Source organism: Vulpes lagopus, chromosome 20 (assembly GCF_018345385.1).
Source record: "Vulpes lagopus strain Blue_001 chromosome 20, ASM1834538v1, whole genome shotgun sequence".
Lineage (NCBI taxonomy): Eukaryota > Metazoa > Chordata > Mammalia > Carnivora > Canidae > Vulpes > Vulpes lagopus.
Window position 1 is genome coordinate 11748842 of NC_054843.1, and position 9166 is coordinate 11758007.

A 9166-nucleotide genomic window follows, 5' to 3' on the forward strand; every position below is an offset into this window, starting at 1 on the left:
TCTCTCTCTCTCTGAAATAAATAAAATCTTAAAAAAAATAAAATAAAATGTCACTTATATATAAAAATGTTTGCAATATTCTGCAGGCATGGAGCTCCCAAAACCAAGATTCAACTTTCAACTTCTTTCCTGGCATGCATCCCTCCGCAATGGCTTATCCAGAGGTGGTGCCCAACCTGGCATCTTTGGTCCTTTTCTATAGTGTGAGTGTGACCTTGTGAGGAAGATCAATGACACATTTAGAGTCTGACATTCTACCTGTGAGAAATAGGTCTGGAGGCAGAGGGACTGCACTTTAATTAATGGATTCATCGACAGGATTTACGAAGTGTTTTTAAGCAAGCATTAAAGCATGGTTTCTACTCTCAAAGGAAACAATACCTGCCCAAACAACAATGGGAAACCATCAGAGAACACTGAACATACTTGGAAGTCCAGTGGTGTTGCCTCTTGGCACCAATGGAGACCAGGAGATAGGGAGATGGTGTAGCCAGAATGAGCAGCAAGTCTTCGGAGAGGAGGCAAACATTGCCCTGCCTTAGACCAATGACAACAGAAGAACAGACCTGAGGAGCTGGTCCACCTGAAGCATTTCATGGCTGGCCACGTGTTTAGCTGCCCCTGTCCATGAGGAACTTCATCCGGAGGGTAGGACATGGAGTTTGACAGAGACAGGATTTGGAAATAAATGCAAATCATAAAACAGAGAGATAACTATGACAAAGCTCTGAAGATAGTATTATGGTTATAATACATGAGTGTTAGTTCAATGATATAATATTTGAGCATGGTATTGTGATTATAATATCTGAGAATTTGCATTTTTCATACTATTTGAGTAGAGCCTTATAATATGTGAATATGGGTACTACAGTATAAGATTGGACATGCATTATAGTATGTGGACATTGGGACTATCATAAAGCATTTGAGTATGGTATTAATATGATAACCAAATGTTTATGGTATAAACATTTAAGGATTTCATTATAATTATAAGATTTGGGTTGCATCCTAGCTGTCTGACTTCACCATAACATACCTGAGTGTGTGTCTTCATTCGTGGGAGTGTAGTATTTCCTTGCTCACCAGGCTGATGTAAGAAAAATATGCATCGAAAGACATGTTTGTAACATTTACTTAATGCATTACCATTTTTTAAAAGAGATTTTATTCATTTATTCATGAGAGAGAGGCAGAGACACAGGCAGAGAGAGAAGCAGGCACCCCACAAGGAGCCGGATGTAGGACTCGATCCTGGGACTCCAGGGTCACGCCCTGAGCCAAAGCTGACACTCAACCACTGAGCCACCCAGGCATCCCCTGTATTACCATTTACAAAGCACTTCCACTATCCCCTGGCTTGATTGAGCTTTATGGATTCATTTTACAGACTAAAACACTGAGGTTCAAGGAAGTCATATGATTTGCCTAAGATCATAGGAGCCAGGTTAAACCTACCAGAAGCCTACAAGTCTACATAAAATGGTATTTTATTCTGTATCTACTATGTATGTGCCAAGCACTGTGCCAGCCTTGTTCCTTGCAACCTCATGCAAGCCTCCAGCCTCTCTCGATGAGAGTTTGGTCCTGCTCAGCCCTGGTTTGTAGAACAACACCAAGGTTGAGGGAGAGATAATCAGTTGATGGCACAGCAGGAGGAGCTCAGGACTGTCTGACTTCAAAGCCTGTGCTCGCTTCACAACATAACCAGCCTTCCTGGGAGATGATAAATCCATATCTTAGATGGGTGATGCCCAACTGCGGGACTGCATGGGGAGAGCCAGTGGGCTGCCAGGCCCACCTGAGGGAGGGGCTCTCTAGCTCTCTGCAGAAAGAGTGGGCTGGAGACCACAGAGACCAACAGCATTCAGCTATAGTTCAATCCCAGCAACAGTTTGGCTCTGAAATGTGCATCCCCACCTACACCACACATCAATGAAAAAGGAGCCAAAATCCTGCTACTTCTCATTTCATTTGGGGCAGACAATAAGGTGAATCATGACCTAAAAATGTTTTACCATTTGAGCTAATCAATGAAACTAGGTTATTTGTTCAAGGTAATAAACCTATTTCTTTTTTTAAACCTTAAAATACACATACACAAAGTATGATCGTTTATGAGTTTACTGCTAAATTAGTTTAACACAAGTTTCCGTTTCTTTGTGTTTGGCTCTCTGACTATGGTGTGTTTTGTAAAAGTCTAGCAAAGTAAAGTAGCAGTGAACCAGGTAAAATGTTTTTAGTAAAAATGTAAATGTTCTCACCTTCTTTAAATACAGAAATTGTATCCTTCGGGTTTAGAGTTCTGCTTTTAAAAATGTATGATTTATTAAGAAGGACTTGTCTTTTCACAGAATTTCATATTAATTTGCATTCCTTCCTTTTTTGGGGGTCACAGTAACATTTTGATTGTATTGATCATCTGAATTAAATATAACATGATTTGTTACTGATTTTTGTTTCATTCCTTAGCACGCAGTACAATTTTAGAAAGGCCATGTTTGAGTTATGATAATTGCAAATGACTCTAAGTAAACATTTAATATTTTAAAAACTCAGAATCTTTTTATAAGATTTCTTTTTTTAAAAAATTGCAGTTAAACTACTAGTTCTCCCATATCCAAAGAGAGGCTGTTAAAATGTAATTTGTAGTTACAAGAGGAAATTGAGGGTATACTAAATTAATATCGTATGATACCAAATTAATTTGAAATATATTATCAGTTTTCATTTTATTTACAATTTACATTTTATTTACAATTTGGTGGCTTTTTATTTTTTTTTATTTGGTGGCTTTTTAAAATTCTGCTATTTCTCCATCTGTTACTACTTGAATCTTATGCAAAGAAATTATAAAATGTCTGTTAATACCAGAGATGATTTTGAAATAAACTGAAAAAACAATTTGTTTCATGAATTGCTTCATTAAGAAAGTGAGTTTACAAAGCACATTCCAATTTTCATCGGTGGATGATTAGCATCTGTTGAACATGGTAGAGAACAGTTTGCAGAATAAGTTTGCTCTGGGAAAAATACGTTGTGGCACAGCTTTAACACAAATTTCTTGCATTTTCAGCTGCAAGCAGGAAAAGGACGTGCATGGATCACAGAGCCTAGGCCTGTGGCCCTCTGGAACAGCAAATAGCAGCCCTTTGTAAGTTTTATTTAGTGGCCTAGCAAGTCCATCGGACAAGCACAGGAATATTTAAAATAATTGAAATAGTTGATTTCTTGAGTTTCAGAAACTTTTCCACTGTATTTCAACAGCTATCAAATTACATAGAAAACTATAGTGACATTTTGCACAAAAGTGTGGTGTTGTGTGCATAGATTTTTTCAAATGTACAGTCATTTTTTGCTGGCTGGGTTCAGCTCAGAGTGGGAATATCTGGCTGATGACTAAGGTTTTGAAGGGAAATGTGGAAGCGAGTGTATCTGTGATTGTTTGCTCCCTGTAACCATACTGACAGCACTGGAGCATAATGCTGGTGACAAAAATAAAATACAAGAGAGCTGCGGAAGCCCTTGGGGAGACATCAGAGCCCAGGGAAGGACCATCTCTCCCTGCCAGGCTCCGTCTCTGCCAGGTTCATTAGGACACTGTGCCAAGGGGGTGACGTTTCTTTGCCCATCTTTCCCAGTTCAGCTCCCAAGTTGGGAAGAGAGGGGCCAGGAGTCCATGGTGACAGGCAGGCAGACAAAGTTAGCCCTTATGTTCATGCCAGTCTCAGGATTTGGTGGGAAATGCACCTGTTTGTCTTGAATGCCTATGGCTTCCTCTTTTCTCATTCTTGGCACCCTTTCTTCTTCTTAGCTCTTGGTGAAAGATCTGACACCTTCCTGTTTTAAGTAATTGGGTTACCTCTTCTATTTAAATCTAAAATCCCTATATCCTAAATACATGGGAGGGGGACTAAGCCATTGTCACCAGTGAAAGCATGATGACATGGATGGGGGAGGTAGAGCCACCCACACTGGTGATCAGGCTTGCTCCAGCCCCAGGTCTCAAAGCTGTGGGGGCCTCATGGGGGTCACCTGATTTGGCCTTCAGCTCTCAGCCTTGAGGCAGGCAAGGCGTCCAGGCCTGGTGACGACCTATGTTTGCCTGGTTGGTACCTGTTGGAGGAGCATCAGACCCCAGGCTGCATCTCCTGGTGCAGTGAGCTTCTCCTTGTAGCTAGCTAACCAGGAATCTCTTCCCACAGACTTGGTGATTTTTAACACTGCTGCACTATGAAGAAAGAGTAAAATTCCAGACATCTGGAATTAGACACCTCCAGACAGGTGGTAATAGAACAGGCCTGGCCTGTGTGGGCCAAATGGAGAGAGTGGATTAAATGACCTCTTGGAACCTCTCAACTCTCCAATTCTGTGATTCTGATAAGCAAGATCTTAATAGTTAGGGTAAAGATTGCCTTTAAATGAAGAATGTAGAGATCGCCATCTGGCTTCCTGCCCCCTGGCACCATCCACACTCTAGCTTTTCGGCCAGAAGATGTCCACCTCTTTCCCTCTCCAACACTTATGCCCTGTTGTCTCCAAGTGTTACTATTTCAAATTCTCTCTCGAGTCTTTAGCTTCTCCTTCCGGTTATTGTTCCTTCCACACACCTTCTGTCTCCTCCCCCACCACCTCAGGTCTGCTCTTAGGAGCATTAATATGAGACCAGCTAACCAGCCAAAAATGTCATTGCACTGGGCCACCACTCTGCTCCCCAGCTGGCACCCCTCCCCCTGCCTTGGCCCTCCCCTCTGCTCACCTGTGCTTCTCACTACCCTCCCCAATTCCAGCCAACCCCTCCTCGGTCTCTGAGCTCATCATGCTACACTCTGCTTGCTCTGCCTGGCCTTCACTCGTACTGTTTCTCTCCCTGGCAAATCTTTCCCCTTCCTTATACCTTTCCAAGTGTTACAGTTTTAACTGTGTCCCCCTGGAAACCATAGTTTGAAGTCCTAACCCCAGGACCTCAAAGTCTGACTGTATTTTGCCAAAGTGTCTTTAAAGGAGTCATAACTTAAAATGAGGTCATTTGTGTGGGCCCCAATCCAATATGACTGCTGTCCTTATAAAATGAGATTAGGACACAGATGGGCCCAGAGGGAATGCAGGTGAGGACACAGGGAGAAGGCGGCCATCCTCAAGCCAAGGAGTGAGGCCTCAGAAGAAACCAGCCCCACTGACACCTTGATCTTGGGTGTCTAGTCTCCAGGACAGTGAGAAAATAATTTCTGTTAAGCTCCCCACCTGTGGCACCATGCAGACTAATCCATCAGGTCAGCCATTCATCGGAAGGGCTCAGTTCGAGCCCTACATTCTCTAACTACTCTTGTCCACTCTGTTCTTTCCTCTAGATATCATGTTGGAACCATGTAAGCTGAGCAAAAAGACAAGTGAGGAGATAACAGTAACACATCAGCAGCAACTAGTACCATAGTTCCAGGTTGGGTCAGAAATCATGGGAGTTGAGTTGATCCAAGGATCGAGATAAGCAAGGAACTGCAGGTACTGGTAATGACAAAGTGTCATGCCCAGTAGCGTGCTTGTCTATCAGCACTTACTACATTGCATGTTTGATCAGTCCCTCAGAGGGGGCTGTTAACAATTCTCTAATTATTCCACTTGTCCAGGCACCTCCCAGCTACCACACTCACTACCCAGTACATAGAAGCCTCCAGCTGGGCAAAGGAAAGGAGATTTGCCAAAGGGCTCATCTATTCAGGGCTACAAGTTGAGGATGAAGGCTGAAAAAGAGAAGTTTAGGGGCACAAGAGGCTAATTTATATCCCAGGGATAGACACTTGGGCATACAGCAGAGCAGAAAAACAATGCCCTCAGAGAGCTTCCCGACTAGCAGGGGGTTGGAAATGCTCCAGGGGCCCCCAAGGACACCACATCCATTCCCACAGAAAAGTAAAGAGAATGCACAGCACATCCCCACTCCAGCTTGCAAAAGTCTATTTTAAGGTTAGAGGGGCACCTGGGCAGCTCAGCGGTTGAGCGTCTACCTTCAGCTCAGGTCGTGATCCTGGGGTCTTGGGATCAAGTTCCACATCGGGCTCCCCGCAGGACTGCTTCTCCCTCTGCCTGTGTCTCTGCCTCTTTCTCTCTCTGTGTGTGTCTCTTATGAATAAATAAAATCTTTAAAAATAATAAAGTTAGAAATGGGTCAAGTAAACATACATCCTTTATACAACACAACTCTCTGCAGTCATCAAAAACAAAAACAAAAACCTCAAACCAAAAAACTCTGAGGTACCCTTGAGATAAGAAATTGACTTCAGAAAAGTTAAGAAAGGAACAAGGTACATAACAGTTTGTATAGTATGTTTCCATTATGTAAAAATGGACACACACACACACTTACATGTGCACTTGCATATTAGAATAATTCTGGAAAGTTACACAAGAAACAGGAAACACTGAGTAACTGAATACACACACGTACAAAGAAACTGAAAGACTGGGATAGGGTGATAACTTACTTTTATTTTATTTTTTTTACTATTTGCATTTTTATCACATATATTACTTTTTCAATTAATAAAAAGTAAATATCCATACTTGGAAGGAATAAAGTCTATTGAACCTTTTTTTAAGTAGGTACCACACCCAGTGTATGCTCAACATAGGACTTGAACTCACAACTCTGAGATCAAGACCTGAACTGACATTAAGAGTTGGACATGTGGGGATCCCTGGGTGGTGCAGCGGTTTGGCACCTGCCTTTGGCCCAGGGCGCGATCCTGGAGACCCGGGATTGAATCCCACGTCGGGCTCCCAGTGCATGGAGCCTGCTTCTCCCTCTGCCTATGTCTCTGCCTCTCTCTCTCTCTCTCTCTGTGACTATTATAAATAAATTTAAAAAATTAAAAAAAAAAAGAGTTGGACATGTAACCCACTGAGCATCCAGGTGTCCCTGAACTTTTCATCTCATTCTGTATTCAAACCAAATTCCTGATGGATTAAAATTGTTCAATTTTAAAGCAGTAAGTACATATTGCAATCTCTAATGAAATCATCAATTCAGGCAAGAATTCTCAGCGGATACTAACGCCAATGGGCAAATTTTGTTAGAGGAACAGAAGCATCACAGTCTCAAAGCATCACCCCACAGATTGCTCTTTAATTGCAGAAGAAAATGTAAACTGATCTCTGGATGAGAAAGAATGCATGCAAGCATAAAAACAAAACGAGAAACCCATTTCTACTACACACACACACACACACACACACACACATAGAACAGGTCCAACCGCACACAAATACAGATTTTCTTTTTCACAAGAAAATTCCACTGTAAGATCAATTAAAAGCAAATTGCAAAATCTGAAAAGTACTATGACCAGTACAGTAAATCAGTATATGTATTATATAAAAACCTAACACAAATTGACTTGTTACAAAATAAAACAGGGATGCCTGGGTGACTTAGTTGGTTGAGCGTCCAACTCTTGGTTTCCACTCAGGTCATGATCTCAGAGTCACGATCTCAGGGTCATGTGGGGACAGAGCCCCACACCATGGTCCATTCTCAGTGCAGAGTCAGTTTGAGATTCTCTCTCCCTCTCCCTCTACCCCTCTCACTCATACTCTCTCTCTCTTTCTAAAATAAATAAATAAATATTTTTTAAAAATAGAACAACAGGAAATTGACAAAGGAAAAAAAGATATTTCACAAGGCAGATAGATGACAAAAGGAACAATTAAAAAAAATAAGTCCTACCCTATCATCAAAGTAAGGCCAAGTGAAATGGAATTGTATGTTTTGCTTTCCGAAGTAGCCAAAATTTTAAAATAATGGTATACTTAGACTCTAAAGAGAATCTAGCCAATAAATTTAAAAATTGGAGCATCTGGGTGGCTCAGTTGGCTAAGTGTATGCTTTTCAGCTCAGGTCATGATCTCAGGGTCCTGGAATCAAGCCCCGCATTGGGCTCCCTGCTCAGCAAAGAGTCTGCCCCTCCCTCTCCTTCTACCCCTCTCCCCTTCTCTCTCTCTCTCTATCTCTATGTCAGATAAATAAAATCTTTAAAACAAAACGTGAGTTGAAAAAAATTTATTCTAAAAAAAGAATTTAAAAATAGTTCATATACATCAACTCAATAGTTCCATTTCTATGACACTCATCTAGAGAAATAAGTCAAATGCAGATGAAGCTTTATTATCTAGGATATCCATCGCATCATGTTCATAACAGCAAAAAATTAGAGGGCACTCAAACATCCAGTAATAGGGAAATAGTTCATTGCAATACATCCCTACAAGAGAGTATTTTCCAGCCAATAAGATTAGGATTTTTGGTGAGATTATAAGTCAAAAAGCGGCAAACAAAAACCATAGAGTATGATCCCTATTTGGACTTTAAAAAATAAGCATTAAAAATGTGAATGCTTTGGGGTACTTGACTGGCTCTGTCAGTGGAACGTGTGACTCTTGATCTTGGGGTTCTACGTTGAGCCCACATTGGGTATATGTATAACTTAAAAAAAAATAAAAATCTTTGGGGCACCTGGGTGACTCAACATCCAAATGTTGTTAAACATCAACTCTTGATTTCACCTGAGGTCATGATATCAGGATCGTGAGATCGTGCCCCTGTCAGGCTCCTGGCTGGGCATGGAGCCTGCTTAAGATTTTCTTTCTCTCCCTTTCCTTCTGTCCCTCCCCTTGCTCACGTGCTCTCTCTTTCTAAAAAGAAAGAAAGAAAGAAAGAAAGAAAGAAAGAAAGAAAGAAAGAAAGAAAGAAAGAAAGAAAGAAAGAAAGAAAGTTAAATTTTAAAAACAAATGTGAAAGGTTAGCAATGATTATCTCCATGTAGTGGGATTACACATCATTTTTTTTTTTATGATAGTCACACACACACACACACACAGAGAGAGAGAGAGAGAGAGAGAGACAGGCAGAGACACAGGCAGAGGGAGAAGCAGGCTCCATGCACCGGGAGCCCGACGTGGGATTCGATCCCGGGTCTCCAGGATCGCGCCCTGGACCAAAGGCAGGCGCCAAACCGCTGCGCCGCCCAGGGATCCCTACACATCATTTTTATGTTATTTTACTTCTTTGAATTTTTCAAACTTTTAATATTCGTTTTGTAATAGAAAGGTTTACACAATAATGGTAACAACAACATTAAAAACAAAGTATTGGTCATTTCCTATGTGC